Source organism: Trematomus bernacchii, unplaced genomic scaffold, assembly GCF_902827165.1.
Source record: "Trematomus bernacchii unplaced genomic scaffold, fTreBer1.1, whole genome shotgun sequence".
Taxonomy (NCBI): Eukaryota; Metazoa; Chordata; class Actinopteri; order Perciformes; family Nototheniidae; genus Trematomus; species Trematomus bernacchii.
In genome coordinates, this window is record NW_022987784.1 from 814,871 (window position 1) to 840,072 (window position 25,202).

General features: G+C 40.7%; 2 long non-coding RNA genes across 2 annotated transcripts; one reads left to right on the forward strand and one right to left on the reverse strand.

Annotated features, from left to right (window-relative positions):
- Window positions 1-543: 543 nt before the first annotated feature.
- LOC117497438 lies at window positions 544-6,544 on the reverse strand. The gene is made up of 3 exons (XR_004557381.1): window positions 6,242-6,544; window positions 4,302-4,508; window positions 544-2,304 (listed from the first exon to the last, which is right to left on the reverse strand). It is a non-coding gene; the product is annotated as an uncharacterized LOC117497438 (long non-coding RNA).
- A 1,246-nt stretch (window positions 6,545-7,790) lies between these two features.
- On the forward strand, window positions 7,791-24,653 carry LOC117497484. Its single transcript, XR_004557386.1, has 3 exons — window positions 7,791-9,163; window positions 16,258-16,352; window positions 22,966-24,653. It is a non-coding gene; the product is annotated as an uncharacterized LOC117497484 (long non-coding RNA).
- Window positions 24,654-25,202: the final 549 nt, after the last annotated feature.

The following is a 25,202-nucleotide window of genomic DNA, read 5'->3' on the forward strand; positions in this document are numbered from 1 at the left end:
GCCCAGCAAATCTAGTTAAGCGTGGTTGAGCAAACAACTGTCCTGAAGACAAAAATGTCTGTATGATTCACACAAACCAGCCAGTTCTTTTTTAGAGAAACAACCACTTTGTAGAATGTGAGTGTCCTCAGATGACCAAGTTCCTCAATATCTATAATTGCTCCTCTGATGCAGGGCTGAGCGATTTGGAAAGAATATCAAATTGCGATTATTTCTACTAATATTACAATTGTCATATGATGCATGATATCGCAGGGAATTATCGTTTTGCGCATTGTAATTCATATTTCTATTGAAAAATAAATATTAACATGATTATGTGTGATGTTTTACGAAGATCTGTAGATCTGTATCTGTTTTAGAGTCTGTCGAATACAATGGGACATCTCTGCAACACACAATACTTCATTCAAAATTCTTGGACTAGTTTATGAAGTGATTTTGATACATTCCAATGAATAGTGATTGGCACAAATAATAGAACAAGTCACCGTATCCATGTCAACTCATTTTTCCACTTAAAGACACAGACTGTTTTTATTTCAAAAAGCTGTACTGTACAATTAAGGGTCATATTTACAATAATGTAACTTTGCAATACTCTAAAATATATAAAACCACACACAGCTAAATCTGAATTAATTAAAAAAATGTCAAAATAAGATAAAAAATGTGATCCAATGTACAGTTTAATACACATACAAAATCAATATAAATAAATAATAATCATAACAAAAATAATTATACAAATATTATAAATATCTTTATGCAACATGACAAATGCACCTCAATGACAGTTAATCAGCCCAGTGGAATTGACATAATCAGTGTTTTTATCTTTATCTTTTATATCAATATCAGGACTGTGTTACCTTTTAAAAGATCACACAGATTATTGTGCAGAAATGTAGAAGCGGTTACCAACTTCATTAAAAAAATCATTGCTCAATTGGATGAGTATCATATCTACTGTGTGTGTGAGCTAACTTTACTGAGGTAATTTCTGTGAAGTGATGCAGGGCTGAAGGCTCAGTGGCTCTGTGTTGGAGAGAAGACCTGGATGACAGCATGTTTAGGACATTTCTAAAGCTTTCGGTGTATGTTTTGCTGTTGTCAGTAGAAGCAGGGATGCTAGGGACTATCTTAAAACAACAAGAGGTGCACACAGTGTTTGTTGAGGCAGTGCGCTGCTGAGTGCCGTGGCTGCTGGACACCTTGCAGCCCTGCAGTGCAGACACAGGCGTTGTGACGTGGCGCCTAAAATGCCAGGCCTGTGCACTCCTGGCTTAGTGTTGAGGAAGAATAAAACAAAATGGCCAAGGCGGTTTACAGTAGGTGTAGCTGCTCTGAGGGTAAAACTGCAAAGGGAGAGTTCAGGTATGTAGAAGCAAAGGCAATTGAAGAGGACAGAAATAGAGAATTTGCTTTTTTACAATAGCGTGTCAATGACTTTGAGAATTTGTCTCTGCAGTACGTAATGTCTTTGATTAGTGTTTTGCAGTCAATTTGATTTTCATTATTACTTTAATTATACAGTATTTTCAATAAGTTCAAATATCTCTCTATTTCTATTTTAAAGGAGCCCTTTGATTAATGTAAAGACATTTTATTTTAGTATCAAATCATTCTTTATTATAGTGAGTCACATGTAAATGTAAAAGTGGCTTTGCTTACTTCGGCTATATTTATTTTTTGTCAGAAAGGGTTAAATGAAAATGTATTTCAAAAATATTTGAATTATGACAGCAATGTGAAATGAGTAACATGTTGTAAGAGGGGTTAATTTAACTTGTGACGTCATAGGACGAGAACATGGGTAACATGTATATTATACAAAATAATAGAAAAGATTATATTTAGTAGTAATTTAAAAAACCTGCAACTGTCGCCCTTTTTGTCTCAGAGTCTCAAAGTGTAGACATATTGGTTGAATGTGTGTTTCTGTAGTCTTTTTACATTTGATAAGCAAAATCCTAATAATAGTTTAAAGCTTAATCTAAATCTAATTGAAAACCCATTAGTTGACTACATTTAAATTCCACCATTGGTACTAGTTGAATGTGGATTTCTTGCCGAGGCTGCCCTGGTTCTCTGACCTGATCCAGGACAATATGTTTGGCTGTTGAAGGGCTGCCAGAAGTAGTTGTTAGTTACAGTTAGGGCGTGTCCCTCTTCGGATAGGTCTTCCACTCCGAGGTCTCATATCGAATTGGTCCATAATTTCCAGCTTGTTCCCACAAGAAAGTCTCCTTTGCTCCTTTTCCCTCTGTGTCTCTTTCCTCCTCTTCTCCCTCTTTCCGATTCCTGTGAAAAACAGCAAGGTGAGTTTATTCCTAAATAAAATAAAAATCTTCATATCTATTTTCTTGTTAGAAGGAATAGCTGCAGTGTACAAATGTAGTTTATTTAGAACATGTATTTAAAATAATGCACAACACAGCTAATACTTTGGATTAATTGAGTATCTTTTTGATTTGGTTTATATTAAGGCAGCTGATTAAATGCTATCTGATGTTAAAGAAATACTCTGGTTTGCACTTTGAGATTAAACGAGTGTAGCAGGACACATTGTAAAATATTTCAGTCGGTCAATTGAACTAAAATCCGATATAAAAAACCCCCCGAAAAAATTGCTAAGCATCATGTATGTACAAGCAGTCAAGTGATTTTGAAATATGCCATGCTTATAAATGTGCCGCCAAATCATTTATTGCTAGCGGGGAGAATATATTGCTTAATATTTGCTAATAATAATAATTAAAAATCATTATAGTAATTGCATTAATTTAAATTCAAAATCTGCTAATGGTTAAAACCGATTCAAAGAGAGTATTTACTCAGAAGACCATCTTTTATAATGGAGCACGTGTTTAAAGTTTCCTTTGGCTGAAATCTGTTTTCTTTAGTATTCATATAACTGCAAACTTTAGAAAATTAATTAAAACAACCTATTGTGAAGCACAAATGTCCAAAATTAAGTTCACAAGGTGCATATCTGCCCTGGGAGCACAGATATGTGCTGCGGTGTTATTATTTCTGTGCAAAAACTAAATAAACTAAACTAATATAAAAAACCAGATTTACATTCAACCCACACATTTCATACATATATTAATATTTGCCAGACAGAAGACATTTGTGTCTAGTGTCAATGACAATCATGGTATTTTTCCAATGTAAATTAAACACACAATGTTTGCACAATTTCTTTTTCCATGATGTGCTCTATATGAAATATAATTTAGAATTCATTTTATTCAGTTTCTATTTATCATATGTAAGGCCAGCACAGTCTTAATTAGATTTTCATTTATAAAATAAAGTTTAGCTAATGAAATACATTGATGTTTGACATTCAATCATGTAATTGCATATTTTCAAACATCTGCTCTATTTTTATTCATCTTTTACATGAGAAGCCAACTTTAAACAAAAACTTTAAAACAATGAAATCACATTTTTTAATTCACTGCACAAACATCGATTTGACTTTTTGGAAAAATACTCTAATCCTGATAGTCTTCTGATTCCATTAAATTAATATTCCCATGCTACTTTATTTATAGAGGGACATTTGCAATAAATAAATAATCTGATCAAAAAGAGTCATTTAAGAAGCTGGTGTGTGAAGGATGTCTCTATAAGTTATTATTGGCTTGCTCTTTCTGGACAAGAAGGGTTCAAAAAGCCAATTAACTTTTCTGATGCAAAAATAAAGTTTGAATAGCAGTGTGTTTGTGAATAAATGTTTCCTCTCTTGCTTTTCGTCATATGATCATCTGGGACGTCAATACTGCGCATGTCCTCTCCACCATTTTGTGATGAGAACTTTATTGCACATGCTTCCATTTTATAAACTTCGGTAGAGCACATGTTTGTGAGGCCTTGAAATTCTTTTTTCTTGGATCGATCATGTTTAATTAGGAACTTCTACTTATTACTCTGATTATTTTCAGACACACAGATGGTGCAATGCCGGCTAATTTTGCAGCTCGAACAGGAGTGCATTAACTCTTCAAATACTGGGCAGTGATTATATTGCATCATTTATTCACGTTTGTTCAGACAACACTTATGTTTCAAGCTGTGCTGCACCTTGCTGTGTTGCTCTTCATTTCTTGTGTGTGTGTGTGTGTGTCAGTCAGAGAGGAGAAAGTGGTGGTCACAGTCGACTGCCTGAGGTGACTGCTGGGGTCAAAGGTCAGGCTGTGTTAATAAGACGTGATGTGCTGCCCTGGGACCGCCGTCCCATGAGGGATAACCCCCTAATCGGCATTAGTTAATGTGTTAGTAATCTTTACCTTCTTAAAGCAAACAGTGCTGCATTCAATGGGCCCGCTTGGCCTCCCGTGTAACGCTTTTGACCCCGGGGTCATGGCCTTTGTTCCCCGCTCGATGGGGAGTGCCCTCAAAGGTCTCGGGTGTAATAGAGAAGTTGTTTAGACACGTGCGGGGCTTAAGCAAGACCACCTCATAGACTCCACTCCTGCTCCTGGAGAGTAAAACATCTTCCCTCGCAGCGTAGGGAGACATTAGTGGTTAGCTTTTATCCCCTGGAATAAGCCCATTAGAAGATATATGTGTTTTTATCGTGTCTCACATGTGGCTGTAGTGGTGGTTGCTGACCAAGCACAGAACCCCCCCGCTCCTCAATGCCTCCTTGATGTTTGCAAATGACTAAGAGCAAATACTGTGTGTCTTTGCAGATTCCCTGCCCACTGCAGTTTCTTATTCCTCCAGCTCTCCTTACTGTTTCCTGTAGCTGTAGAAAGGAAGCCATAGAGAAGCAGTGTCTTTAAACTGTCCTTGTTCGGTCCCCTTATCTGAACTTTCTGTCATAGAGTGTTGGACTCACACTTAGATATGTGTTTAGTGTGTTTTCCTGTCAGCAGCAGACCACTGCACGATATGATTGTATCAGTGTGAGAGGGAAAGTTCATTGCAGGCCCTGATAATCATGTGATCATTATTGGATAATGAATCAAAATGTATTTGACAAAAGTCTGATACATATGCAAAATTATTATTATCATTATTATTTAGTTCTTCAAAGTATTTTAAACATGTATTAAACTATGTAATATTATCAAAATAAATAACATCCATTTTAAATTCAAATCAGCAAAAGGGTTTAGAGTTTTTTTCAGAGTAAAATAACGTTGGGCAGAGTCCATAACATGGCGCCGTCAGCCATTTTGTTTCACATCATATTCTGAATTGGCCTGATTGATTCTGTATCACACAGATGTTGCAGCCATGCACTGCAGAGGAAAAGCTGTGGCTTCTCTTTACCCGAAATGATATAAACCGAAGAGCAATTAAAATTCTGTGGCATTGTAAATATTCTCCAAACGATCGTATTTGAACAATTAAGCAGGAAAAAATCAGGGTAGGGTTTGCACAATGGATTTAATCAGAAACCGATAAATCATTTTGGAAATTCTGCCTTGTTTGCGATAATGTTGTAAATTAGGGCCGTAAAAATTAAAAGATGATTAATTCTTTTTAAAACGCATCCTAAAAGCTTTGTGAAGGAGCCCAGTGGGGAGAGACGGATCGAAACCCGAAATAAAAACGTTATCCTCCAATGCTCTTTATGCTTACTAAGCATAAACACACAAAGTATGCTTCCCCAGAACAGCTAATGCTTGGACCTCTAACATATTCTGTTTCAGGATCCACATTAATTCCCAAATAAGGTCTGAAAATATACTGTACATATTACAGCTTTTTACATTGAAGCCATAATGAAGTCATGGCCTTCTCAATTGGTTAAAACGCATGGCGAGATGTGACGTACAGCTGCACTCCTTCTAATGGGATCCTATAGCTCATGCCAATGTTAGATGCCTGGACCGGGCTCATATCTCATTTAGGGAAGGGGGAAAAGAAATCGCAGTCCAGCCTTCTTTTTGCAGCAAGTTAGTGTAAATAATGCATTTTCTGTCTGCACTAGGTCTGTGTTCAGCCACCTGTGTTTGTCCTGAAACCTGTGGAGCAAAGAGAAGTGCAGAGAAGAGCTTTTGTGGAGAATCCGGTGTCTGTGTGGGGAAGAGAGCCGGCGAGGAACGGGGAGGCGGCGGTGCTATGAAAGCAGCCCTCACAAAACTGAGCAGCCCCAAGCAGTAGCAGCCATGTTAGACAGATCTGCGTGAGCTGCAGCCCCACTAATAATTCAGTGCCCCCTTAAAACCAACAGAACGTTTTCACAGTGTAAAAGTAAGAAAAGTTAAACCCCCACCTTTTTTCTTTCATTGTCTGCTAGGCATGAAGTCCCCTCTTTAATTCTCAGCAGTTTATAAAGCTGAGATGCAATGAAAATAGTTCCTCAGTAACAGACAAACTTTACATATCTCCTTCCTCCTTTTCTTTTCTTATAAAGCTCCTGCAGTTCAAGGCCGAGGGGGGAAAAGGTTTGAAGCCACGAGCTCTGCTTTTGCAGATTTTTTTTAGAACCCGTGCCAAAAGAGGCAGGAAGTTGTTGTACAATAGCGTTACAGTAATCTGCCACAAATGGAAAAAGCCAAATGCTGATCGCCGAGCAGGGAAGGTGGCAGAACACAGGCAGAAAAAAGGGAGGGAGGGACAGAAAGGGAGAGAAAGAGAGCTAGCGTGTGTGAGAGAGACAGACGTTACAGCAAAGAATAATCAATACAATCTAAGATGGTGGAAACGGCCATGCTGTTTGAGTCTCCCCCTCCACTTAACTCTCTGGCTTCCTCACTCTTCATGTAAATTTGTGCAAACATTTGGTTAAGATAATTTATTTGGACAATCCTATTTGGGGTTTTTAGCATTTTAGCATCTCTGGGGGTTTCTCTCATTTTTCTCAGAACTGTTGAATGCATTTTACCGAGCAAGTGGCAGCTGTTTTTCCTCGAGGAAAAGCAGCGAAGTCTCACCCAAAAATGCTTATCAGCCTCTTGACTTTGTGCCAAAATAGCTGCGAGGGTTCAGCTGCAGCGCGCTTTGTGACAGAGAGGAGGGTCCTAGCCCCCCGTTCTTCGCCACATGTTACTGAAATAAACACTGTGGAAGCTTATCTTTTTCCTGTGTGTGTGTGTGTGTGTGTGTGTGTGTGCATTCACGCTAGTCACTGTGGCATGCTAAAGAGTTAATGCACTCCGAGAGTGTGTGCTCCTTTCAGAGTGTGCTCCCAAGACTGTTCCAGCGACAAAAGCCCCACTACAGTAAGAGATACGGTTAATAATTCAACCTGCTCTCAATAGTGCTGAATATTTCAAGGGTCCTTCAGCGGGGCAGTCCGTTCTGAGAGACTGTGAATCTCTTTTTCCCCGCTTTTCTTTTCACGAGTTGATATAGTAGCTGAGGTACTGTATAGTGTATCCCAGTATGGCGTGGAAGTGTGTGTGTGCACTGCGTCTGCGCACGGCTGGAGGAGTGGATTTCTGTGTCATTCTTCCTCCTCCACCCCTCCCACATTTAATGCTTTCCACCCTCCCACTCCCCCTCTCTCTCTCTCTCTCTCTCTGTGTCTCCGTCTCCCACCCATCTTATGCTCCCTCCCTCCCTTCTCCCCAGTCTCCGGTGCAAATACAGTTCCTTGCCGTGTTGGACATGTGATGAAAAAGTGGCTGGTTCGCGCGCTCCGCCGCACCTCCTATTTCATCATCAGCAGAGCATTTCTCTCCTTCACTGTGCGCTGGCTGTCTCCTCCTCTCTTCCTCCCTCTCTCCCCACTTCTTTTTCTCTCTCTGTTTCGCCTGCTCCCCTCTTTCTGCTCCAGCCACACGCAAGGGGGAGACTTAAGCTCTGCGAGGGGAAAAAAAAGAAAAAAAGTCTGCTGCTATTTCTACAGTCAGGGCCTCCCCACAGCCCGCCCTTCCATAGACGGAGCTTTTTTTTCACTCACTACTAGCTGGATTTTAACCCTCTGCCTCCAACAGCTCTGCGAAACCTGGCAACAAGTTGCTTTTTATGGGCCTTTTCGCACTTTTGGCGCATAGATTTTGCGTCCCTTTGGATTTGGGCTCTGTTTCTTCTGTTCTTTTTTATGTTGTGTTCTTAAAGTGCATCGCGTCTGCCTTATTTCTTCCCCGCTGATGGGTTTCGAGTAGTATTTATTTAGTTTCTTTCTCTTCGGATGGGAATTTGTCAAGGTGGTGTTTTGCCATGTGATGGGCCTTGTTCCACCTGGAGTGTCGGGGCGCCATTTCTGACGGGTAACCTGCGTGGAGTTGGCTCGTGGTCTGAATGACCACTACGGATGACAAGCATAAAATGTGAGCAGTATTTAAGAGCGGTACTCGTCTGTTTTTAAAGACATGTCCTTCTTCAGCGACTGGCGTGAAGTATCGCACCTCCTTCGTCTTTACTCCCTGTCTCCTTCTCTTTCCTTCCCATGTCCTCTCTGTGTCTCCCTCTCGCTCCCTCTTGTTCTCTCTCTTTCACACCGACTCGCTCTCCTAACAGCAGAGTGGTGTGCTGAGCCGGAGCTCTTTCTGGGACAGGTGCCAACTGCAAAGAAAAGACATTAAAAGGCAATAAGACAAAAAAATGTAGTAATTGCGAAATGTTTAATTGTTGCAGCGAAGCGTCCGAAGTAACCCTTCATGTCGCGTCTCTCCATATCCACCTGTGCTATTATTGCATGTTTGTATAAAGTATTAAAAGTAATGTTTGCGACCAAGGCTGCCGGTATAGCAGAGGTTTGAATACTTTGCCACACTTATTCTAGTGAAGGCATTTCACTCGGGAAGAGGGAGGGAGAAATGTGGGAGAGCAGCATATAGACTGCTGAATTATTCATGTAGCCAGCCAAGGCTGTGACTGGACTGGTTGTACTATTTGCATGCATCAGACATGCTGTTTGTCTGTTTGCTAACATTCCTCATTCAAAGACTTGTTAACTAGCAGACGGGCTAAGCTGGAGCCTTGCAGACAGCCTCATGGCCTCCTATTGTTTCAGGCCTCACCAGGCTCGTCCCGGCTGGCTGCAGGGGATCAGACTGAGGCTGGAGCTGGGGCTCTGGAGCTGGGCTGAGGCTCGGCTGTGAGGGGACAGGCTGTGGGAAATATGAAAGATCCACCAGACGGGAGCTTATGGCATTCTCCTCTTCCTTGACAGAGATGTGGATCAAAGCGGGGAGAGCTGCAACATTTCGCATCCCGACCAGACATTTCCCATCTTCAGTGAAGTTCGGTGAGTAATATCTGTTATTAATATTAATATGCTTGCGTGTTTCCGATGGAAGTTTATCCGTGTGTTTACGCCTTAGGCTTTCAATGTTTAACAGGCAAACTGTGTAAATAAACAATTGTACACAAAGTTTCTTTATACTTGAGTGCGCATTTATACATCTGAATTAAAAATCCTACATGTAGTTTCGGAACGTACATGATAGTGCGTATAAAAGCGATGGAGCTGTTCCTTTAACTTTCTATAACTTTTTCCAGCCTTGCATAAAACCTTGTTGAAATATATTATTGCATGAACAAAAGTCATTATTAGTACTTTGATTGCTGCCAGCATAATCCTACTCCGGAGTAATTAGTGGATAAGCGGAAGGCCACGGTTGTGGAGGTATTTCAAATGAGTGATGTGGTCCGAGCTTAGTATGTTATTATGTTGTGTATTACAAGAAGTACGTGGTGTACAGATTGTTGTGATCCGTTTAATGTTGTCACAGGCATGACTTTCAGCTATATTTCAGTGAGAGTACTCTGCATATCTTTCAATTTGAAGTTTTACGGGTAGTATTTGCCAAGCTTGTATTTCTTTTAAGGCGGCGGAATAAATAGAAAAGATAGTCCTTCGCTTTGCCATTTAAAAGGTAATGACTTTTACGACTTAATTATAATGATCACATTATTTCCTGGTTGTTTTTTCCTTTTTTTTATATCGACCTTTCATTTACTTTACACAGGATTTCAAAGTACACATGTTTTGCATTGTAATATTTTGGAAATGCTTTTCTAATTACATTGATGCATGTAAAAACATTCCCTTTTTTCTTTTGAAAAAAGAACAAACATGAATAAGCCATAGAAAAGTTTAAACCATAAAAAGTCATAAAACTACACAACAATTATGAAATAATGAACTTGACTCTCGTTCATTTGCTTGCCTTCTTATAGGCTCTTTGTCCATACTTGGTTGTTAACTTTTTTTGATTACTGGAAAAGTCAGGTTGCATTAGTAAATGAGACTTGCATATGGCAATTTAAAATCCCTAGCTCAATTTGTAACATTAAATATTTCAGATTGCCTGAAAGGCGAACCAAATCTGATACTTAATACATGTTTTCAAATATCTTTTAATTGTTGTTGTTCTTTGTTCTACTCATGTGCTCCTCTGCTTATCAGCGTTTATGTTAAATGGGACTTCTTTTAAGGGCAAAGCTAACCCGGGATCACTGGAAGCTTTCGGGTGATTCACGACCCGGGTTCAGTTTTTCCATACATAGGCGTTTATGTTCATTTATATGGATATAAGCTCTGCAGAACTAGCAGTGGACACATGGTTTTGGCTGGCAGAGTATTACACTACTCCACCCCTTAGGCCTTTTTGGCAAAGGATGGCTGGAGTCCAGTCTGCATGTCGAGAGGCAGATGGCATGGTGGTGAGGGTTAGCAGTATTTCTTCGCTCTCTGTAAAAGTATACCTGACCAACCCAACAGCCTGGCACAGCCCACAGCCAGGCCTTCTGTGCACTGAAGCAAACTCCAGCTCTACTAGCCAGTTACACACACACACACACACACACACACACACACACACACACACACACACACACACCTAAATACACATCAAATCAAACTTACGTATTCTTATGCGTCGTTTTTTAATTATTTTATTTCATGATCTGAGATTAAAATTCATTCTAACAGTAATGAGCATGTTTTAAAAAATTCTTTATAGGTTTGTTTCCCTTTTAAGTGTGTGTGTTCTTCGGTTTAATGATAGGGTGTGTTCAACGTTTTAGTTGTATTAAACCTCTACAGTCATAAGTGCCTTTTTATATGTATTTTAGCAAATAATATATTTCATTATATTCTCAAAATAGAAATGTATATATTTATTTTATTTATTTTTATATGTGAATACCAGTTCGTAACAAATGTAGTGGAAATAAACGGAGCCACATCTCACTGCAGGACAAGTTCAAGTTCTTAAACCTGATGGTGTCCTTGAACTTGAATGAGAAAAAAATTATAAAAAATTATAACTCAGTATTTTCCTCTTTGAATATAATATATATTGTTAAGAATTGTATGATTTTTGTTTGGTGCAACAAAAAAAAATCCAACACCTTCTTACTTTTTGATACTTGTAGGCATGCAACGAAAATTCTCTGGAAATGAATCCCAAAGATGTTCCTCTGAATTATTGTTCTGCAGTATTCGCAGTAATTGTTAGTAATAATCATATGTAATTCAGGCTTTTTATAAAACTTTAATTTGCTTTTCGTTTACTGCTAATGAGCTATGCTTTGATTTAAATTTGAATAAGATAATAAGACATAATGTAAGATTTACATTATCATATGACTCATTACGAAGCATTTAGAGAGAAAAAGATTAAATGTACTCCCTCTTTTTTCCCTAAAGAATAAACTATTTAAGAATTGTAAAAGTTCTGTCATAAAGTTCAGAAGACGGAATACGTTGAATTAAAACTCTTATGTCTATATAGAGAAAAATGTAAGCTTCTGGAATTATATATTTGTACAGCATTGCAATTCGTGTAGGTACAATAATAGCATCTAGACTGTGTGTGTGTGTGTGTGTGTGTGTGTGTGTGTGTGTGTGTGTGTGTGTGTGTGTGTGTGTGTGTGTGTGTGTGTGTGTGTGTGTGTGTGTGTGTGTGTGTGTGGTGTGTGTGTGTGTGTGTGTGTGTGTGTGTGTGTGTGTGTGTGTGTGTGTGTGTGTGTGTGTGTGTGTGTGTGTGTGTGTGTGTGTGTGTGTGTGTGTGTGTGTGTGTGTGTGTGTGTGTGTGTGTGTGTGTGTGTGTGTGTGTGTGTGTGTGTGTGTGTGGTCTTCATAAAATCTACAATTGTCATGATTTAGAATTTCCTAATTCCTATCTAGTCATTAGTAGAAGATAGTATTTCAAGGTATCTTAGATTGAGTTATTTAATTTTAATATCGCAATTGCTCTAAAAAAAAAAAAAGCATTATTTGTCATTCTCAATAATGTTATGAGCTTTAAAATATATAATAATTTACATAAGGAAATAGAGTCACAAACTGGCAGCCTGAGGCATTTCCACATGTCTGAATGAAGCAAACTTAATATTAAAACTCTTATTTCACACAACATCATACAGGGAATTGACTGATGGGAAGAATATGTGTCAGGGGTGTAGTGTTATTGCTTAATTGTGTAATGTAAGTTGAAATAAGTGATATGTTTTGATTGCTAGCTCACTTTTTTAATAGGAAATTCATTTTTTGTAGATTCTGATGGTTTTGTTTGCAGCAGCACTGTAGAGACTACTCTCTGTCTCCAGATCTGAGTATTTCTGCCAGATACTTGTGTGTGTGTGTGTGGTTTCGGTCATGTGTCAGTGCTCAGTGTATTCTTACGAGTGCAACACAGTGAAAATGAGTCACTCACCATGTACATCACACACAGCAAAGAAGCCACCAATACACTGCCTACTTTGTTAAGTGGATACATTGGTATTTAACATTATGTGATTTTGTTTCATTGCTGTGATGTTGTGAATTTCATCCAATTTCCTCCTGGCTAATATGAAACCCAGATTGGAGTGGGGAATGGGGGAGAATTCACTGCATTTTTTTCTACTGTAATAATGAACCCTTTTTTAATTTCTCCTGCTAAAACGGTTTCAGTGTGCTGTTTTAAGTACAATGAAAACTGAGAAGTCACGTAAAGTGATATTGTATGTCTGAGCTCTCTGGAGGACTGTCAGGGTTTCATATGAATTACATGCAGTACTGTATAGGTCATGACTAGTAAACATGCATGGATGTAATCATATAAGAGGATTTTGATGTTGACATTATACATCTATGTTCTGTATTGAATCAAAAATGATACAATATCTAAATATTGCTTACTATAAATATATATTCACTATTAATAGATTTGAAGAACAACGTTTTTTTTACTTGACAGAAATTAGCCGTTTCTGACCCCCTTTCAAAAAGTTAAATTCACATTTTACAATTCCTAATTTTTTGAATTAAATGAATACTTGATAACGTATTCATAAAAATTAATTTTGTTGAAATTAGAAACATGGCATATTATGCAAATAATATGTATGTGAATACAAAATTATGTTTATATGGAGGTATAAATATGATGACTTTGCAGTCCCGCTTTAGATCGAGGTCAAGCATTCTTACTGACAGACTATAAGCAGAGGTGCAAAGTAACTGACACTATGCAGCATGTTAGCACAAGCAGGTCAATGCTTGTGGAAATTGAGCAGGATTTAAATTTCCCACAGTGGCAAACTAGCACTTAAGAAGGTCATGGATCTTTCTGCAAAAACTTGAGAGGCGCCTATATTTTAGAGTGCTTGTGTCAATCATAGGAACATCTTCTTTACGCTTTAATTCGTTAGTTGTGTGGAAAAGCTGTGGAAATCTCCTCGAGGTGAGTGCAGTCAGATGGGCTCTGTGTGGCAGCAGCTGGCCAAGCTGTGGCCCTCCTGTAGCCTGAGAGAAGAGGAGTGGATCTACAGTGGCCACTACAGGTTATCACACAGAATCAGCACTACAGTACAGTAGAAAGTAGGCCAGACCTGAAAAGAAAGCTGGACAAAGAGCTCCGAGACCCCAATAGACATACACACACACACAAACACACACACACGCGTACTGTTCACTCTTTGGTACGCCAAACGTGCCAAAAATGATTGCACGAAAGCCCAAAGTTCAGGGCTCAATAAACAAAGTAATTACAGACAAGTATGCTGATGCACTCACACACACATTACACTCATACAAACCTAACCTGTTTTTCCTCGCTTCTCTCGCCATACATGGAAGCCATTAGTCCATTACCCCTTTGACTACTGAGGATTGGGGGCCATTTTATTCTCCCTGTGTTAATCAGGATGTCTGCTGGGAGTGTCACATGTAATTTATCCACAAAACCACAGCAAGTCCACAGAGACGGTGAGCACAGTCACAATGACATAATACTGGACCGGTGGAGAGGTTTGGGGGGTGACAGATGATGTAGACTTTTTCTTTTTCTCTCTCCCCTCTTTTTCTCCAGAGGAAAAGAGACCTGTGAAAGTTTCACCTTCACATCATGGGCTCTTTTTCCCCCTGAATGTATTTACCCAAGGGCAATTTTCTTACACACTTGCTATTGATTTAGAAACCTTTAAACTACTTCATTATGACAGCCTGATTTATTTCCCCCAGCCAGATTGATATTTATAAAATACATTTGAAGTTTTCTTTGTTTCTGACCACTCGATGGATTCCGTGTGTGTGTGTTTGAGAGGCTTTGCATCTCGTGTGAGTCTCTCAACACACATTGTGGGGATAGATACTTGTTTTATGTACCTGCCAGGCAAAGCGATATTCCAGATAACGCTGAGCTGAGCCCACTCAACTTTTTATTTTCCAAAGCTCATATATTTCTCCAGCTTTTGGCCTCTGCTGTCGCCATGGCAATTTAGTCAGAGAAAAACTGCAGAATCAGCTAAATTGTTCAACTTGGAGGTAGAGTTGGAAGTGTTGAAAGGCATCGCCTGAGACTCTCAGACTATGAAAATACTGTAAATCCCTTCCCTCACCTCACCTCCACTTCAGCACTTACTTACTGTTTATCAGCACTGAGATGAATTATGTTGGTTACATTTAGTGAGAAAAACAAATATACTGGCTCCAGCTGTCTTTGTTTTACTCATTTTGGTACGGAAAACTGAAAATACTATACGATTTTGATTTTCGTTTACATTCATTTGTTAGTTAACTATAACTATATTAACTATAGTATGTATTTTTTAGTATGATTTGTACTGTTAAATTAAACAGTAATATTCTTTATTTACGTTTCCTTGTACAAACTGCTTTGTAATGGTAAAGCTTCCAGATTTAAAATCAACTCACCTGATTTAACAGTGTACTTCTAAGTTACAGTTTTAAATACTGTATGAAAAGGGTATATTGTCATAGGGATCATTAAAAGGAATCTTCACTCTGTGTTTTCGTGCAATGCTTGCAGCTATCCGTGTGGTTTATACTAATCTACTGTAGTCTAACCCCTCTGCACATACTTTCCCAGTCGATATGAGTCATGAACATGCATATACACAAACAACACACACACTCACTCACAGAGGGCAGCGAGTGCACAGCTCGGGCATGAATCTCCCTCCATGGGCTGGAGGAGTTGGGTTACTCATGAGCCCATAAACATGTGCTGGCAGCGGTCCAAGGCACTGCACTGTAATTACAAACGTTAGAAACAATATATAAAAGACCCTTCCCCTGCAATGCCGTGTCCTGCGCTGCAATTAGCATACTTGTACAGAATTATCACCCTTCAGCAGCCGCCGCCACACTGAGTGGAGGCTTTAAATTGCATGTGTCCTCCTTGGTCTGATAGAGGACAACCTTAAGTCCCTTTATCTCGATCGCCCTCTGATTTTACTGCAATCTGAGACTCGACTAATGATGACTAAATACCTCTGTTTTCCTTTGTCCCATTTCACCTCCACACGACGGCCCTGGCATCACACGCCTACGTATGCGCAGGATAACGCGGGCTGGTGTCAAAAGCTGCCTCTTACATTAACGCTGCGCAGCCTGTACATGTGTGAAGACGAACATACTGTGCTGCATGTTCAGGAAAATCACCTTTTATGCTCACAAGTACACGCAATACGAGTCACTTCACCCACGCACATGACACTGTGGGCTTTCAGGAATACAGCATGCCAAAGAGTGTGCACGTATGCAGCGAGTGGGTGCTACGAGGCAAGGCCAAGACCATGGTGGAGCTTGTGTGTTGGTGTTGGGTGAGCATGCGGCAGGGAGAGTTGGCCGGTGTGCAGGCCAGCAGAGAGGGTGCGGTGTGTTACATGTTGCACTAATGAGTTTCCTTGGCCAGGCAACACCGTGGGGCAAGCTTATTAGTGAACAGGCTACAGAGAGGAGCCCTACAGCCCTCTGCTTCTGCGGCAACTCATCACTCCCTGTTCATGCTGTATGCAATTTTTTTGTCTTCGCTGTGAATTGTCTCTCCCTTCGACTATACAGTTCTCACTCCCTGTCTGTCTTTCTCTCTGTCTCTCCTGCAGGCAGTGCGATGGGTTTTGACTTCAGCCTCAGGCACAAACAAATGTGGCCAACAAGTGAAATCACGGACAGACAGACCGGCTATCGTAGCAGCATCGTAAGTACCTATTGTCAATTTAATATTTTGTTATTTGAGGATGTATTGCAGGTCTCCCTTGAAAAAGAGATCTATGATCTCAATGGGACCAATCTGGTTAAATAAAGGTTTGAAATGAAATGTATTGTAATGAGCTTGTATTGTCCTGCATTTCACTTGATAAGATAGAAGCTCTAATTATAAATCATTTGTTAGATGTTTGACTTGGACTTAATCTATTTTACTCCTCTTCCTGAGACTTATTATAATATGATCATGCATTAGATTAAATCATAATGGCTGTATACTGTCTATATCTGATGTGAAAGGCCAAGTGGTCCCAATGGCTTGTTAGTGCGCTAAATAAAAAACAATCAGAGGTATCTTTAGTGCACATGCACAGACAACACTAATCTCTACTGTCCACTTGACATTACGTCCTGACTCTCTCTCTGTGTGCTGGGGTCTGGATCTGTTAGAAAATGGCTTCCACTCTCTCTGCCTTCCAGCTCTCAGCTCCCCGCCGCCATTTTGTGTTTCGCTGCCAAAATAGTCAGGTAGCAGGATGAGAGAGGCAGAGTAAAGTGAGGGAGAAAAAGGGGGTGCAAGTGGATGCTGGGTTATGGAGGAAATTAAAATAAACAGAGGAATTGAAGAAAAGATTACTATGATAGAACACTTTATATGTATTTTTCTGATGAAGAGAGTGATTTTATTTATTTATTGTTGCTGGCTGACTGCATGCAAACAAGCAGCCTCCCCTACGGAACGTTCCCAGCTCTTCTTCTCAAAGGGCTGACCTTGGGTGGACGCCATAAACGTTTTTCTTTTTCCACCCGGGGCCGAATGTGCTGGCAGGGTCCACAGCTGCATGACCCCCTTCCACCCTCCATCCCTCTCTGCTCCACAGTTACCCAGAGTCCTCAGCAGTAACACAACCTGCACGCTTATACAGGGGTCTAAAGTAACTAAGTACATTTACTCATATACTGTACTTGAGTACAATTTTGAGGTACTTTCTTTTGCTACTTCTGCTCCACCTCAATTCAGAGGTAAATATTGTACTTTTATTCCTCTACCTTTATTAAGTGCCTTTAGGAACTTTGCAGATATAGATGAATGATAAACAATACGATCAACACTTTAGTCACACATTGATTAAATTCACATGCTACCCAGGAGTACATTCAGTAATTCAATGAGTTTGACCTGCACCAGATTGATATACGTATAATTCATCAATAATTATAATCAAAACATATAATATATATGACATGAAATGGGCCAATCTGCATTATGAGTACTTTTACTGTTACTTTAATTATATTTAGAGGCCAATTATTATGTACCTTTTACTTGAGTAACATTTTGAATACAGGACTTGTAACAGAGTATTCCTACATTGTGGTATTACTACTTTGACTTAAGTACAAGATATAAGTACTTCTCCTTTTAGTACTTTGCAGCCCGAGTGCATGACTAAAGCTTTAACCTCTACTTATGTACCTGTTTCGAGCCTAACCACAGCACACTACTCGCTGTCGCTTCAGCCCAACTGTCACATGCACTTAGTAACCCCGGCCCCACCCCACAGCCTGCAGCTACAGCAGCTAGCTGCCTGCGGCTCTGGATATTTGATTACTTGTGCAGATGTTATTAAATCCTCTTCTCATCTGACCCCAGCACCACGAATACTAAATCGAGCTTTCAGTAGGTGACTGCTGCTGCTGCTGCTGCCTTAAAGGCTTTTTTCACAGAGGACATTTGGACCTGTAGGAAAAACATTATATAATTATAATATTGCAATTAATGTAATATTCAGATTGACTGGTTTCAGGATCTGGTATTATGCATGCTTGTTCAGTCACTCTTACTGTAAAACACACCATTCTCCGTTGTATTAGTAAAACCTTAGTTTGTCCTACTATGACAAATCAAATGTCTGCTGGGATAAAGTCCTATTGCTAAGCATACCTTAAAAAGTCACACATAATCATCCTGTGTTTCCGCTTACACTGTGTTTAGTAACGTAACGGAAGATAATTGGGAAAAAAGCTTTAAGCAATTATTTTGGTCATTTGTAATTATCGTCATTTCGACTCCATCAAAAGTATATAATTATCGCAATATAACTGATGTTACCCAATTAACTTTTTCAAGTTTAAAAAAAGCATTATTCGTCTGTTATTCCATTACCCAACAATTCATACAATTGATAGAATTACCCTCTTTCTTACTGTACGTACATGTGCAGACGTACAGTTCGCAGGTTAGCTTACTGGGACACACTTATTTTTAAACTTAACAGGTAAGGTGACCAGTGTGCCAACCTCTTCAAAGATTTTGAGTTTTCCTTTTAAGGAATATAGAAGACTTCTTCGTGTGGCTGTCTTCAATGTATAGAAACACTTTTTGTCAATAAGGGTAAAAGAGTGTAGTATATCTGGATACTAGTATCTTTTAATGGCCTGAAAGTGATGGTGTGAAAAGTCTGCTACTGTATCAGTGTGTATCTTTGTTGGCATGTTACTGATTTAGACTGTAGGTGCAAAATATAGCAGAGGTCCCTCCAGCAGTACGACCTGGCCTATTTAGGCCTGTCACAGACGAGCTTCATTGAGACAGACATACAGTCAACGGCTTTGCTTAGAGTTCAGAATGCACTCCCCTTTGGCTCCAAAGCCCTTAATCTGGCCATGTGTTTGCATATGGGACAGAGTGGCCTCCATATTGTGTTTGTGGAATGAATTATGAATGCTATTGCATAACCGTGGTCTGTTTCTGGGGCATATCTCCACAGCATCTACCCAGAGACCAAAGCATGAATATATTTACTCGGCCTAGACCTCTTGGAAATGGTACTGTGAGGCTGGCCTGCCTGCGTTTGTTTATGGTTATATAGAGCAGATGGCCATGCAACATGGTCACATATCACACACTGACTGCCTCGCTGGCAGTGCCACACACGTACACATGCTTATAGGCAGAAATGTAGGTCTATTTGAAGGGGATTGAAATCCACAGAAATTCGTTCTTTTATAGCACACACAGAATTATTAAATCTCTTTATCAGAGAGTACATTGCTATATATTCTCCTTCGTGTTGGCAGCAGTCCTGGAACTATAGGAACTGGCGGTAATAACGGCTGCCAAATCAAGCTCTTCGATGCTAACTGTGGTTAACTGTGCTGTATTTACAGCCTTAGCTGTTAGCTGTGACTGCTCACCACTGTAGTGAGTCTGACTACTGCCAGCTGCAGCTCGGGGGTAACGAGTTCTTCAAGGTTACAAACGCACAGAACCCTGTCTGCCGACTCTGGCCCTCTGTCTGTCAGCTGAGGTTCATATGCAGGGAGAAAGGTATTTGTCCCACCCTCTAAATATAGCTGGCGACAGATGCAGCTTGATGGGGCACTGCCCAAACTGAAGGGGCCCTGCAGGCAGGCCGGACCAGAGCTGGGCATGCAGACGTGTGGGGGCTAAAGACTCCTCCTAATAGATGGGGGCCCAACAGGTCATCAGCAGACACATGGCAATGCACGTTTCATCAGCCTCCATCAGCGTGGAGTCACAACGTCTGAGCCTCTGAATCTTTACATGAGCATATCACAATCTGTGTATATGTCCAAACATGCATGCAAGTGTGTGTATGTTTCCCTGTGTACACGTGAGTGTATACTGCGTGTGTGAGAGACGAGAAGCAGCTGGCGAAGTCGGGCCGAGTGGTCTGGGCGACCCCTGCTGCGTGCCCTGTCATTACAATCATTGGGGTCATTTTTTACCTCTAAAGATGGGGCCAGGGGGCTGCTCTAGGATCAGCTAACTCCGCCTAATCCAGCCATCTTCACCTGGTATGTTTATGGCTGTGCTGGGGGATGGAGGGGGGGGGGGGGAGTCACTGGGGCCGTTTCGCCTCACAGCCTGACAGGCGGACACACATATTATGCACATTGCAGGCGTACACTCCATCACACATGTGTACATAGGTTTATCCACACACACAAACGCTGTGCATACACAAATGCATACCTGTAGCTCCACTGACATTCCTGCAGGCACATACTGTACATTCACGCACCGTCATATATGACACTCGTAAACTGTCTCTCTCTCTCCACACACACACTCACACATTTTGCGAGCTGGATATCGGCCTCATGCAGAGGTGACGGGGAGGTCAGCCTGTCTGACTTTGAGCAGAATCCCCCTGTGGCTTGCCCCAGCCATCCCCCCTGGCATGTGTAACAGGACCTGCCCATGCAGCCTATCCTCGCCCCTGCCCTCCCGCTGCCTCCCCCCTGGCTCTGGTATAAATAGATGGGTCATGCCTGCTGCGCTACCCAGAGGGGGCTGTTGGGGGGCACAGAACCTATGCATCGTGTCTCTCTGAATTCCTCCTGTCTGCGCCCAGACACCACTTCACTCGTACTGTACCGGCGCTCACATATAGATGTTTACAGACCGGAGAGGGACACATGCACACAGGCGTCTCAGTGTTCCCGACCACTTCCCTGATAGAGGGGAAGCCACACGCGTATAAACACAGGAACTAATGAGCATAAATACTTTGCATAGCAAAGTGCAAACAAAACCATAAGCACTCATATAATCGTGCGGTGCCACAAGGCATCCACAAAGGCCATGCTGAGGAGGGTCAATGAAGAGAGACATTTTTTTTAAACTTACCAAGTTCAATGTCGAGGTTTCATTCAAATGTTTCCATATTAGTGCCAATAAAACGTCAGAAAATATGAATGAGGATCGGGGATGCATATTGTGTAAATGTCCTGCTCATTGTTCCGGATTACTCGCCGTATTGACTGACCACAAACCACCAAAACCCCAAAGATCAGTTTACAAGGTTACAGCACTCCATCCCACTATCAGTGAGTGAGACTGGGCTCCAGTATTGATTGATAGGCACTGTAGCACTTAGAGTGAAGTGTGATTGAATTAAAGTGGCTTTTTAAGCAGTGTGTGCCTTTGCTGTGAACGCTGTGGGAAAATGTGATGAGGTAAATGAATATCATGTTTTTCCTTTTCCCTCTGAAGGGTATTTTTTCCATGATTGTGTGAAAATGTTGGTGTTTGAGCCTCAAACTGTGTCCTTGTGTATGTATTTGTTTATGCAATGACAGTGTAAATACGTGTTTGGGTGACATTATGAAATGAGGTGTAGAAAGCAGGACTTGCAGAAGGTGCTGGCTTATAAACAGAGTATCAGTTACAGATTCTTTGCACCTTTCAAGTGAAGAGGTGCTTGCTGAGCTCGTACTTTCACAAAGGCTGAATTGTCAGGTGGACAAACTCATCGTAGTGTAGGTGTTTTTATTTTATTTTATTCCATATCTGTGTGAAGAGCCCTGAAGAAGTGTACAACAGGCTACAGTACATGTATGTGTGTGTGCTTACATTGCATATTGCTGCTCTGCAGTGGGTGTGAGTGTGAATATCTTCCTGTCACTGGATGATGGCACCTGGCTTCACTTGAAAGCAATAGCTTTCCTGGACATGCACTCTGTTGGTCAGGGCCCCAGAGCCATCTACTATATTAGATTGAAGTACGTCTAGTCAGCATACTGAGAGGACACTGTGTCTTCCTTGACCTTACCTTATGAAGTCTGAAACACTGCCGAGCGTTTAGCAGGGTGCACGGTGAGAATAGACTGTGATAGGAACGGCAATACGCGATGCAGACCGTTTTTTATATTTAGTTACCGTAAAAACACAGTAAAGCAACTTAATTTAGATTTAAGCTTTCTGCAAAACTAGGGATGTACTAACCTAAAGAAACTCTTAGTCGACTAACACTGGATTTTGTTAAATGGTAGTTTAGTTGATTGCAACAACAGATCAGTCAAATGTATCTTATCAAAAAATGTGGAAAGGGTACCACGTAAAATCTGTTTTTTTTAGAGTTTTATTGGAAATAAGTATTTTGGCTTGAAAAAAAAGCATTTATTCAAATAAACAATTGACTAAAATGAATACCAAATTACTAATCAGTCAACTAAAAGGGGGGCCCTTTGCAAAACAGTTATGTTAGGCTCTCCCCTTTTAATAATGTCACAAAAAGAACTGTTAAATATATGTTGACTTTTAACATAGTTACCTTTAAATTAAATCAATTTTAAGTAAATGTTCCCCTGTTCTTCCTGTCATTGCTGTATATGTGTATGTGTGCACACTGCCATAATGCATCTGTCCTTCTGCGAAGCGTCTGTGTGCTGCTGGTGTGTGTGTGTGTGTGTTACCTTCCAGGGTGTGTGCTTGTGCATACTTACAATCCACTCATTCAGTGATATGGTGTAAGTATGGGAGTGTTGAATAATGCAAAGAGCCTCAGACTCACCACTGAGCAGACACAATGGGGCCTCTTAGCTCAAGACATACTGTTCTGTATTATGCTGTGCTGTACATTTGTGCCTCACAGACATACAAATATATCTGTGGAGGTACGTGCTAAAAAAGATTACCCTGATATGGCTTTATTTGAGTGTGACAGTTAAACATGCAGGATGGAGAATCAGAAACACTCCGTCAGCCACCGGGGGGCTTACAGTACCATTGATCTCACAGAGGGCAAATCTTGAAGACTTCTCGTTGATGTATTTCTCCATTTCCTTTGTTGCAGAAGTAGCAGATTTTCCCTCTCGGGATTTCAGATGGAGGCTACCTGACATGCTGCTGGATCCCTGATGGGAGGATGTGCTGCGTGCTGCAGAGCAGGTGAGAAACATTAACAGGGCAGCAGGTCCTCTGCTCCGCACATGTGAGCCACGATATGAGCTAGCTGACTGTCAATACTAGTCACTGTTGGTAACACTCTCCTCTCTGAAGCACACAAACAGTTCTTATAACACAGAGGAATGTGTGCAGGTTGTTGTACGAAACAAACCGGTTTGGTTTGGTATGTTGTGAGCAGTAAAGCTTAAGAACAGTGTTTCCAATCCTTTTGGCGTGTGACCCCTTTAAATCTAAGTATTTGCTAATCGCAACCCCAAGCCACAGGTTGCACGTGAGATGTATAAATTGCAAGCAGTTCAACCAAAGAGGGATTTTTCAACCACAGATTATTTATTATAATGTTTTTTTGATAAGATCTGAAGTGGATAAAACTTTATATTACTTTGCATGTTTTCAATGTCACAGTACCCTCCGAGTTATTTGCTGGGCTCATTTGAATATGGAAATATCCCACCCATACAATTTGTTTGGATCATATGCACCTTGTTGCATCATTTGAATTCCCCTGAAGCTGCAGCCCTGAACCGGATGACCCGGTCGTCACACTGTGTTCTGAACACACTGACTGCATTCACAGCGGTGAGGAGAGGCCATGAGTGTTTGTGTTTCAGTGAATCATAACCGCTGTTTTGCATTCATCGAGGTGTGGCCAAGCGGATTACCTGCATGTGCGGGGACCTGACGTGACTTTGTTGTTAAAGACTGTCCTTTGGGGTGAGGTAGTAGGTTGTATAGTTTTAGGGTCATACCCTTCCTGTCAGATAACTATACAACTTACTGTCTTTCCTGAAGTGGCTGTAATGTCATCAGATGCCTTTGTTGGAGCCTTTGAACCTGGATCCACCCTGGTATGAGCATGTGTACCCGCTGACTGCTGAACACAGAATTCCCATGCAGTATTTAAAAGTCGTAGCTCATTAAGGATTGTAGTTAATGTTTTCTCAAGACATTATGGTAAATAAAATGTGCTTTTTTTCAGAAGTTACGGTTGTCTGTGTGCAAATAAACAATGCAAAATAAATATGTATTTACATTTTCTCACACTGTAGTGTTGTAACTTTTACACAAACCTGCTCTTATCTAGGTGTCTTCCTCTTTCCCCGATAATGTAATGTTTTAAAAATGAAAACTCAACTTGGTCATTGCCTCTCATTGTACATTAAGTTGCTTTATATATCAAGTGTGTGAGATGTACCTGGATTTTTGTATGTACTATAAGAAAACGTACAGTGTTTACATGTGCCTCCACATCATGGCTCTCCAGTGGAAGTTGGACCAACACTTGGCAGTCTGCGGCACCTTTCTGATGTTCGAACAGGGTGAGGTAGTAGGTTGTGTGGTTTCAGGGTAGTGATTTTGCCCAATAAGGAGATAACTGTACAACCTACCGCCTTCCCTGAAGGGCAGCAATACTTCACCATACAGTCTACAGAGAGAGGCTTGTTCACAGCTGCAGAAAAACACTGACCCAGCAATCAAGCAGGAATGGTAAGCAGGTAAAGTCTGATCACTATGACATTTGTATTTGTGTTGTTTTTTGCTGCTTCAAATATTAATAAAGCATAACATAATGAAGTAGTTTGTCTTTGCCGTTTATTTACGTGTGTTTATTTGTTCTCACATCCTGATACTGTCTATTCAATTGTGTCACACTTTGAGGCTTTTCCAGTTAAATACATTTGTTCAAGCATTTCCAAATCATAGTCTGTGAAAACATGTAGTATATATTGAAGTAGTTCTTGCATTAACTAACCATTTTTTTAAATCCCCAGTTGGTCCAGTTTAGTTTATTGAGTCTACTAGATCATCATTATCATTGTGTTGAATGGTGGCGAAATGTTTTGAAATCTCTCTGGAAAAACCAGGACGTGTCTGCCTTCACCCCCCCCTCCCCCCGGGATCAGCCGGCAGAGCAGATGGAAAGATAGCGGTGGCACAATCTCACCTCCTGCGCTTCAACGTGATTCATATGGCAACAGATGATGGTTGCAGTATTTTATCTCCCTCTGGCCCGCAGCATACATAAATACACACCCGCACAGAGATAGATGACAAGGTGAGTGCCAGCCCTTATCAGGCCAACGTGGGCATGCCTCAGTGTCTGAGACTGCAGCCCTGGATCTC